Here is an 11,730-nt window from a genome sequence, read left to right on the forward strand (position 1 = left end):
TATACCAACAGTATGAAAGAGGTTGTTGGTGCAGGGCAGCTATATAAGGTATTATTCTTAAGTGTCCATAGTAAAACTATACACATATCCTCAACTTTTTATTTATGTAAAGACAGAGAATAATACCATGAATCATTTTACTAAATGCAGTCTGCTAGTTTTATTTTTATTTTATTTTTATTTCTAGGAGAGAGAGAGAGAGAGACAGCGTGAACAGGGGAGGGTCAGAGAGAGAGGGAGTCACAGACTGAAACAGGCCCCAGGCTCTGAGCTGGCAGTCAGCACAGAGCCCGACGCGGGGCTCGAACCCACGAACCGAGAGATCATGACCTAAGCGAAAGTCGGACGCTTAACCGACTAAGCCACCCAGGCGCCCCTAGTCTGCTAGTTTTAAAAATCCATTTAAACTCTCAATAATTCTTCCTATTGAAGCTGAGGGGTCCCATACACTGCTAATGCCCTTTGATAGTGCTATGGTTCCTGAACAGATAACTTTTTATTTTTTAGTGTGTATTTATTATTGAGAGACAGAGGGAGACAGAGCACGAGCAGCGGAGGGGCAAAGGGAGACACAGAATCTGAAGCAGGTTCCAGGCTCTGAGCTGTCAGCACAGAGCCTGACGCTGGACTCGAACTAACAAACCTCGAGATCATGGCCGAAGCTGAAGTCAGATGCTCAACCGACTGGGCCACCCAGGCACCCTGACAGATAACTTTTAAAGAGGCCTATGAATTTTAAGAGTTGCTTTATGGTCTTTCAAATTCTTGAAACACAGTTTTGAAGTATGAAAAGTTCAAGGCGAAGCCCCACTTTGAAAATCAAAGCTCTCCAGCTGGGAAAATTTGACACATGGGCTCTTAGCAAAAGGCTCAATGACTCAACTATTTGGCTATATTTAAAGTGTAAAAAAATACACATACATATATATACACACACACATACATTTATAATATGTAAATATATATACACACAAAATACATCACCTTCTAACATATCCCACTTAGGCTCTGGGAATTCTCCTGGCAGTACTTTCACCACGGCTGTAATTTATCCTCTACCTGTAAATTTAAAATTTACAGAAAAGCTCCAAGCTCCAGAGAAGACAACCGTAAGAAAGCTGGGTTTACCCAAAATTAGAGTTAGGAGGTGGCAGAAGAGAAAAGAAATCAAAGTCTCCGTGGCCTAAAAAAAAATTTTTTTTTAAATTTCGGGATAGAATTGGCATATAGCCCCATGGCTTTTCGTCATGCATGTATGTACGTATGTAACATGTAACACACACACGTAGAAATGGACAGCCGCCTCGAAGGCAGGGTGTACGTACAACATAGACATTGTAAAAAACTGAAAATACAAGAAAAAAGAAAGCCCTAAACACTTTCTTGATCTTTCCTGATGTCTTCTAACGAGTTTGAAGCTGCAGCAGAAAGAATGAGGCAGAATCTGTCGCTGAGAAACTCGGGAGACCTGAGACCCCAGGAGGGCTTNATCGGGGCTGGGCGCCGGCATGACGTCACCTCTCCGCGGCCCGCCTCCTGCGTCCGGAAAGAGGAGGCCTCCCATTGGCTGCGCCGCTGGCGGCCTCCGGGCCAATGACGGGGCAGCGAGCNGTTTACCCTCCTCGCTCGCAGCAACGATTGTGCAGTGCAAGTGTCTTGTTATTTGCTCGGCGGTGGTTCGTGTGGGCTGTTTCGCGGACAAAAGGACTGTAATGAATACTTGCGTTAAGCACAAGGGACAGGCAGTTGAAGTCCAGCCTGGGACGTTTGGGAGCCGGTCCATTATCTTTGAGATACACTGGGGTTTTGAAACTCTCCTGGCTGAGAATTCGGAGTTTCTGGGTACCGAGGCTCCTTTTCCAGCACCCTACGTAGGCTACCAGGTTGAGCGCCGTACTCTTCTGCCCAGGATTTTGGTCTGTTCGCTCACCGTAAAGTGAGGGTACAGAAATATTGTTTAAGAATACAGTTGAGAAACGCTTAGCTATTGGAAACCTCATAGAATGAGCGGTTCTTGGGTCTTTGGTTTTTGTTTTTTTGTTTTTTTGAATTGACTTTATCACTTGCGCGACCTCAAGGGTACCCCAGTTTTGAGCAAACAAGGATGACTCAGTGTACAACTCACACGCCAGGGGAAACCATAAAGAATTTTGATCTCGGTTTACGCCAAGGGCCTTGGAAAAGTCACCTAAACTGTGCTTGTGAAAAATAAAGCTGAAGCTCTTCTCCTAGTTATTATCGTTAATTAAGTGAGGTAATTCTAAAGAACTTGAGAATCTTGCTCCCTCTTGATTTTTGGATCTTAAGCTCTGCAGTCACTTCCTTATAGTACAGTTTCATAGCATTGTTTTTACTGGGCACTGAGGGAAGCTAAGAAGACAGCACTGACACATTTTAAACTTTGGGGAGGATAGTTGAGTGTCAGGAGGGGCTTTTATTTCTCTTGATGTCTCAACAACATCAAAGGTGGTTGTTAACGCTTTAGAGAATTGAGACCCCCATTTATTTACTCTTGAAATGTGCCTGGGTGAGTATGGTGAACTCATTGATGGTAGTGTATTTTCTGCTTGTGGCCTTAATCCGGCTCTGTACACTGGCAAGGGGTAAGGCGTGTCACGTTTAACATCTGAGGGTTAACATCGTTCCGAAACTCACAATCCAGTTACACGGTAGTTGAGGTGAATTGCCTCTTCTGTGTAATTGATAGTGTGAGTGCTGTTCAATGTGCTTTACACTTACATTGCTTTTATAATAAGTGGAAACTGTAAATAAACGGGAATTGGAAAAAGTAGAGCACTGTAACTTTTTATCTAACTTGCCTCCCTACTACCTGAGTAATAAGCTTTTATACCTGGGCTTTGAACACATTTTCTCCCAGTGATGTGCCGTTTTATTTGGAATATTTGTGCTTGCTTATGCTTTGGGTAAATAATATCTTGAACATTGTAACACTCTCCTCACATCACAGCGTAAAAACTTCCAGAACTCTCCTTACTACATGCGAAGTAAGGTTGAAGCTTCTTGGTGTGGTGTTCAGGTTTCTCTGTAATCTGGCCCTGATCCGCTTCGGTCTTAACTCCTGTTTCTTCCCTTTGTGCATTCTTAGTTCCAGCCAAGCTAACTTGTTTGTTGTTCCCGTGAGTTTCCTCCTCTTGGCCTTTCTTTGTGCCTTTCTTTCTGTTTGAAACCCTCTTCCGCTGTATTCATGGGTACTTTCTTTACTTTGGGCCCAGTTGAGTCCTGTCTCTTGAGAAGTCTTTGACGAGTTCAACCTCAAGGGATCTATTCACTCTTTTTTTGTGTGTGGGACTCTTAAACCAGCATGTGCTAGCCTGGATTGCAGTTTGTCTTTTTATACTTTTATTCTGCTTCCCAATTGGATTTTAAAGACCTCTGAGAAATGGGTATCCCAATTGGATTTTAAGACCTCTGAGAAATGGGTATGAGTTCTTTTTCTGTGGTAACCAACCTTATATTCAGCATTGAAGATGGGTACATGGTCTGACCAAGTATTTTTGGTTATGGAAGTATTCTAGGATATGCTATTTGTAGTGGTTGTTTTTTTTTTTAAGTAATTAATTTTGAGAGAGATTCTGAATCAGCATGAGCCAGGGAGGGCAGAGAGAGAAGGAGAGAGAATTCCAAGCTGACACCGAAGTGCCTGATGCAGGGCTCGAACTCACACACTGTGAGATCATGATCTGAGTTGAAATCAAGAGTCGGATGCTCAACTGACTGAGCCACCCAGGAACCCCTCTTTGTGGTCTTTCTAGGATTTTGATGATTTAGGAGATAACATAATTAAAATTATGTCTGTGTCTTTTTAAATTCTGCTTTTTTAACGTCTATTATTCATTTCTGAGAGTGAGAGAGCTCACGCATGTGCGCACACACACACAAGCCGGAGAGGGACAGAGAGAGGGGGAGACAGAGTCTGAAGTAGGCTCTAGGCTCTGAGCTGTCACCCCACTTGGGGCTCGAACCCACCAACCATGAAATCATGACCTGAGCCGATGTTGGATGCTTAACTGATCCACCCACGTGCCCCGAAATTATGTCTGTCTATTAAAAAAACTTTTTTGGGGGTTAGCATGTTTATTTCTATTATTAGTGTGGTTGTCTTCTTGTAGAGGATGCTCAACAATGTGATAATGGTCATGTCTTTTTCAAGTAACAATTTACTGCAGTTCTGTAGTTTACTTCAGATTTGTGTGTGGTGCAGTTACTTCAGTTTGAGTTTGACACTCATGACACTAAGGAAGGTCATTCCATATTTGTATATAGGTAACATTTAGTGTCACGAGAAAGAGAAAATAATCTGTAGTCTCAGTTTGCATCCTTAACCTTAGATGTTGGCAGCGTGTATCATTGATCATGAGGCAGATGAGACACAGGAGAATGTGTGATTTACTGCTACCTGTCAACACTGTTGGAAGAAAACACAAACAGGCTGGTCCATAGTGTTTTTGTATACCAAGGATAATATGTGTAATTATATAGTACATGGGTGGATGCTGATGTAGTTGGAAAATACGTGTACGTGTTCCTGTTGTGTGTGTCTGAGTTGGAGGCTTGGTATTTTATGCATATGTCATCTCTTAGCAGTAAACAGTCTTGATTTATCCATTGCATGTATGAGGAAGCTTGTCCTCTTCCAGTTCATCAAAATGTTTTTTCCTTGTAATTGATTTTGTTAGAAAGCAGTTTACATCAAACCTTGTTTTAAGCTTCAGAAACCATTTTAGAATAATTAAAGCTGAAATTAGTCCATTAATGAACTTTCCAAACATATTAGGCATTCGTAAAAGGCTAACTTGCATGGAGATTATACCAGTAATTTTACCACTTGAGAAATCTGGATCAGTAAGCATTCTTTGCTTTTTGGGAGGGTGGTGTTTTGGTTAAGATGAAATTTTTAACAAGAGCCATCCCTTTGAGTTTTTTCTTTTTTTTCAAGTTTGTTTATTTATTTTGAGGGGTACCTGGTGGCTCAGTTGGTTGGTTGAGCGGCTGACTTCAGCTCAAGTCATGATCTCACGGTCCGTGAGTTTGAGTCCCATGTTGGGCTCTGTGCTGACAGTTCAGAGCCTGGAGCCTGCTTCGGATTCTGTTTCCCTCTCTCTCTGCCCCTCCCCCAACTCGCACTCTGTCTCTCTTTCTCAAAAATAAACAAACATTAAAAAAATAAAGCTTATTTATTTATTTTGAGAGATAGCGTGTGCGGGAGGGGAAGGGAGAGAGAGAATCCCAAGTAGGCTCTGCACTGTCGTACATAGCCCAAGGCAGGGCTTGAACTCATGGACCAGATGATCATGACCTGAGCTGAAACAAAGAGTTGGACATTTAACTGATTGAGCAACCCTGGTGCCCCCAGTTTGAGTTTTAAAATGGATGTTGGTCAGATAAATTGAATGTAAAGTTGATAATTTTTCAGCTACCTAGTGAATTGAACTTTTTAGTAATGAAAAAACTAATTTTTTGTTTTTAGAGTTCATATATTGAGGGCAGACTGTCCCCCTCTCTCCTAACCAACAAAACATAATTTAAGTTTTTCACCATTTGGTAAGTCAGAATTTTATGCGGCTTGAATTCACATAAATAAAACATATTTGAATGTATAAAGCATTGTTGGAAATCACTTTCATATCTTTCCATTGTTTTTCTTTTTTTTAAAGTTAAAAAACTTTAAAAACATTAAAAAATGTTTGTTTATTTTTGAGAGAGAGAGACACACACACACACACACACACACAGCATGAGCAGGGGAGGGGCAGAGAGAGAGAGGAAGACACAATCTGAAGCAGGCTCCAGGCTCTGAGCTGTTGACACAGAGCTGGGCGGGGGTCTCAAACCCACGAATGGCGAGATCATGACCTGAGCTGAAGTCAGACGTTTAACTGACTGAGCCACCCAGGTGCCCCTTTATTCTTAATTTTAAAGTAACCATTTCACTGAAATTTATTTCATAGACCATAAAATTACCCTTTTAAATATATAATTCATTGGTTTTTATTATATCCTAAAAGTTGTGTAGTCATCACCACTATCTAGAGCATTTTATCACTCCTCAAAAAAGACTGTGCCCATCAGCCAGCCCCTCCGTCTTCTGCTCCAGCTCCTGGGAACCACTAATCTTTACTTCTCTGTGGATTTGCCTGTTCTTTACATTTCGTATTAAGTGGAAGCCTACACCATGTCGCCTTTTGTGTCTGGCTTCCTTCACAGCATAATATTTTCAAGGTTTATCCATGCTGTAACATGTTATCAGTACCTTTTTTTTATGGCTGCATTATTTAATATTGTATGGATATACCACATTTTGTTTATGTTTATCCATTCATTGATTGATGGACATACTTTTAGGTTGTTTGTACTTTTTGACCGTTATTAAGTATGCTGCCATGAATATCTGTGTAAGTTTTTGTGTGGGTGTAAGTTTTCGGTTCGTTTGGGTATGTTCCTGGATGTGGAATTGCTGGGATATGGTAACTCTGCGTTTAACCTTTGAGGAACTTCCAAAGTGGTTGCACCATTTTCTACTTTCCAGCAACGAATGAGGTTTCCATTTCTCCATATCCTCATCAGTCTTTATTACTGTTTTTTTCCTAAATTATTGCCATCCTAGTGAAGTGACATCCCCTAGTTTTTATATGCATTTCCCTAATGACTAATAGTATTGAGCATTTTTCCATGTGCTTATTGGCCATTTGTAAATATTCTTTAGAGAACTGTAACTCCAGTCCTTTTTCAGTTGAGTTATTTGTCTTTTCATTGTTGAGTTGTGAGCGTTCTTTATGTAATCTGGCTACAAGTCAGATACATGATTTGCACATATTTTCTCCTATTCTGTGGGCTGTCTTTTCACTTTCTTACTGGTGTCCTGTGAAGCACCAAAGATTTTAATTTTGATGTAGTACAGCTTACCGATGTTTTCTTTTACCTGTGCTTTCAGTGTGGTTTCTAAGAAGCCATTGGCCAATCCAACGTGCAGAAGATTTGCATCTATATGTTCTTCTAAGAATTTTATAGTTTTGTTTTTTTTTCATTGAGATCCATGATAATTTTAAGTTTTGTACATCGTATAAGGTGGGGGTCCCCCAGTTCTTTTGGAGGGGACTGACTGGTCGTCCCAGCACCATTTTCTGAAACTTCCTTAGCTTTAATAACATAGTTATTTTCAACTCTAAATTGATTATTGCAAGACAGTATTCCCTGGATAGACGAAGCAATTATCCTCATTTTGCAGATGGAGAAAGGGGTCTCTCCTTAGTGTTGCACGTTAAGTTGCGGCAGTACACTCGTGATTGGGGTTCTGAAGGGGAGACCCCGTATAACAACACCACTTCTAAATCCTTGGCTTTTTTTGGTTCGGGTGGCTCATTTGTTATGATAAATTATTGTTATAAAAATTCATTTCTTGGTGTTTAATGAAGCTAACGTATTTTTTTTCAAATGGGAATCTATGGTAATTTGCAGAACTAGTTTTGACTAATAATTTTTTGGACTGCTGTCCTTTGATACCAGTAGAATATTTAGTACTTGCTTTTTGTTGCCCAAGTGGTAAATGGCTGTTGCATAGCAGACACTGCTCACAGAGACATAAAGGTGACTGTTTACAGGCTCCCGTTGGAAACAAACCATAATTCACACAACTGAGTGCTGTGAAGTGGTGAAGGGGTGATTAAATTAGCACAAAGGTAGGTTTGGGTCAGGAAGGGCTTTACAGAGATGGGAACATTTAAGCTGGTCCTCGAAGAAGTAATAGGTTTCTAAAACTGGGTAAGAATGGGGGGTGGGAATGGGCAAACATGCTGAACAGAAGCAAGCCTGTGAGTGAAGGAGACGTGAAAATTACACGTCACCGTGACGGATTCACAGAGGATTCAGTGTAGCTATAGCATGTGGGTGAGGCTGGAGAGCCACGCTCTTCCAGTCCCTACCTCACTTTCCCCAGAGCTAGTGTTGTCAAGGGACTGGGAATCGCCCGGCTGGGGTGAGCCTGTTTGGTACAGATCATCTTCACGGTTAGGAAGAGGGAAGCATTGTCTCCCCTTCTGTCGCCCTGTGTGTGTGGAGGAATATGTGGGAGATGTTATTAAGTTGAAAATCTGAAGGCATTGTTTTTGTAGAAATTCTTTTAGCAGGTTAATTATTTGGCACCTACTGTGTGCTCTGAAAGTTGTTTAGGATTTTCAAAAGGTTGATTACATAAAACACATTACAAAGGCTACTGAAATTAAGACATTTAGTAATGGCTCATTCACTGTTCAGAAAGCATCTATACTGGATGTTGAGATACTCATGTGAACAAGACAGGCCCTGTTACTTGTATTTACATTCTAGTATGAAGAGCAGTCAAGGAGCAAATAAGGAGAAAACCCCCAGATCTTGGTTAAGTGCTGTGCAGATAATGCAAGCAGGGTGATGTGGTGGATGTGCCCGAGCGGCCAGGGAAAAGCTTTCTGCGGAGGTGGTATTTAAACCAAAATCTCAGTGATAACAGCTGGCCATATGAAAATCTGGGGAAAGAGCATTCTAGGCAGAGGAGATTTCAAATACAAAACTCTTAATGTGAGAACCAGCTCGCTGGTAAAAGGAACAGAAGGAACTCTACTTTTATGTAAAGATTCTCAAGAAAGGCTGGCCAATTTAAATTTTACTGTGAGTGGATTGGGAATTTAAGGATTTTAAGGATTCATCAGGATTTTAAGTCCTTGTGTTGTGATGTGGTTTACACTTCTAAAGGATCCATCTGGCTTCTATGTAAGGTTGGTGGATAGAGTAGGAAGAAAGCAGTGATCTACGCGGGACTTGATGGTGGCTGCGACTGTGCGTGTGGTCGGGCGGTCAGGCATTCTGGATGGATCTGTTTTGGAGGTGGTGTCAGTGCCGTGTGGTAGTAGAGACAGTGACTATAAAGTCAGCCTGTCTTGTCACCTAACATTCATGTTTTCTAGGGAAATGTTGTTTTTAATTGTGGAAGGCTGTGGAGCACTAATGAGGAAAAAGAAAACGAGAGTCAGAATCTGGGGTTTACTTCCTGAAGCTTTGTGACCCTGGGCAAGTCATTTTACCTTTCCTGGAGCCCCAGATCCTTTGTTGTTAAAATGAATATACTTGTACCTCAGGGAGATTCTAGGGTACGTTAGGGGGAGGTACCTGAGGGTTCTTAGGATTCTGTGCAAGAATGTAGGTGTTCTGTGACGTCAAGCTCCATACAAAATTTAAGGCGGTATTATTTCAGGCTGGCAGCTGTTGCTCATTTTACTCATGGGGTTTGAATTTGAGGTTATTGGTTTTATCCCCTACTTACAGACAGGTGCGGCATTATTATAATTTTTTTTTAGTGAAGATGCTTGGGTCTTACAGATTTGGCTAATATCCCAGATTCAGTAAGGGGTGGAGAGGGACTTGAACTTGCATCTAAGAAGTGCACTGCATTTGGGGCGCCTGGGTGACTCAGTTGGTTGAGCGTCCGACTTCGGCTCAGGTCGTGATCTCACGGTTCGTGGGTTCCAGCCCCGTGTCGGGCTCTGTGTTGACAGCCAGCTCGGAGCCTGGAGCCTGCTTCACATTCTGTGTCTACCTCTCTNAAGTACACTGCATTTTCCTGTATATGAGAGAAATGAATATAGGTATCAAGAGATGGAACTCTGATCTGCTCATAGTAGGTTAAACATTTTTTTTAATGTTTGTTTTTGAGAGAGAGACAGCACAAGTTGGGGAGGGGCAGAGACAGAGAGGGAGACACAGAATCTGAAACAGGCTCCAGGTAGGTTCTGAGCTGTCAGCACAGAGCCCGGTGTGGGGCTCACACTCAGGAACGGTGAAATCATGATCTGAGCTGAAGTCGGACGCTTAACTGACTGAGCCATGCAGGCGCCCCATTCGCATAGTAAATTAACGTAGATTTCACTTTTATAACACTTTGGTGAAAGGCATGACTAATAGTAAATCACTAAAGAAAAATATTGTAGGGTATTCTTTTAGTGTGTATGTGTTTGTGTTTGGAAGAGCGACTGAGGAGATACTTGAAGATCTGTCAGGAAAGAAGGACCTTTTATTCCCTGTTTAGGATTTTTAATTTCGTAGGATATTGTTAAGAATTCCAGAGCTACGCGGGGCGCCTGGGTGGCTTAGTTGGTTAGGTGTCCGACTTTCGCTTGGGTCATGATCTTGCGGTTCGTGGGTTCGAGCCCCACGTCGGGCTCTGTGCTGGCAGCCAGCTCGGAGCCTGGAGCCTGTTTCAGAGTCTGTGACTCCCTCTCTCTCTGACCCTCCCCTGCTCACGCTGTCTCTCTCTCTCTCTCTCCTAGAAATAAATAAAACATTTAAAAAAAAAAATTCCAGAGCTACAGAATAGCAACATCAGATTTTTTTCTTTTTCTTTCTTTTTGACTGTTTTGGCAGAGATGTGGAGTACGAAGGTAGGATGACCAGTTAGGAAAATAGTTGAGGGAAGAAATGATGAACTACGGCTTGGTGATAGGGGTGGAAAGAAGGGCTAATTCTTGAGGAATGTTTAGCATATAGGAGGCCGATTTATTCTCTCCTGAAAGAGCATTTCTGTACCTGTTACCTGGTTTTTGTCAGGATAAAAATGATGTATGGGTAAGTATTTTGTAAATTCTCTCCCCCAAGCGTATGTTTATTTTTGAGAGAGGGAGAGTACCCGGGGAGGGACAGAGAGGGAGGTAGGATCTGGAGCAGGCTCGGGGGCAACAACAGAAAGCCTTACTTGGGCCTCAAACTCAAAGAACCATGAGATCATGACCTGAGCCGAAGTTGGACGTTTAACTGACTGAGCCACCCAGGCAACCTGGTATTTTGTAAATTGTAAGATTTATTGTGTGATGTGGATATATAAAAATAATAAATAGATAGTTTCCCCAGAACTGTTTGAAAATCAGTTGCAGGCTTGATCCCCCTTTATCTTTAAATATTTCAGTGTGTGTTTCCTAAAAAACCAGAGCTTTCTGCTACACAGCCGCAATCTACTGACCAGAATCGGGAAGTCAACACTGTTTGATATTATCGTGTAATTCTTTTTTTTTTCCCCTATGGAACAGTAACTTTTTTAAAGAAAAGTTTATTTTGAGAGAGGGGGTGAGGCAGAGAGAGGAGAAAGAGAGAATCGCAAGCAGGCTCTGCACTGTCAAAAGTGCAGAGCCTGAAGCAGGGCTCAGATTCATGAACTGCCAGATCATGCATGACCTGAGCTGAAGCCAGGAGTCACTCAACTGATTGAGCCATCCAGTCGCCTCTGTAATTCTGTTTTTGTAATGTTTATTTAGAGAGATTGTGCATGTACGCACATGAGGTAGGGGTGGGAGAGAGAATCCCAAGCAGGCTCTGGGCTGTCGCTTGTGGCGTGATCTCACGAACTGTGAACTGTGAGCCGAAATCTAGAGTTGGACGTTTAACTCACTGAGCTGCCCAGATGCCCCATTATGTAATTCTTAGTAAGATTCTACGAATTTTACCCCTGTTTTGTCAGTTCCATTAATGCTCTTTATAAAGGTACGAGAAAATCTCAGATTATGCGCTGCAGTCTGTTGCCGTGTTTTTTATAAGCTCCTTTAATTGGAGCAGTAAAGTCCTCGTCCCCCGTGGCCCTGCGGCTTCAGGACTGCAGGACTGCGTGTTTGCAGAAAGTCTCTTCGTGCGGTGTGTCTGGTGTTTGGGGTCACATTTGTACTTTTGACAAGAAGTCCACCGAAGTGAGGTTAT

The sequence above is a fragment of the Crocuta crocuta genome, unplaced genomic scaffold (assembly GCF_008692635.1).
Source record: "Crocuta crocuta isolate KB4526 unplaced genomic scaffold, BGI_CrCroc_1.0 scaffold466, whole genome shotgun sequence".
Lineage (NCBI taxonomy): Eukaryota > Metazoa > Chordata > Mammalia > Carnivora > Hyaenidae > Crocuta > Crocuta crocuta.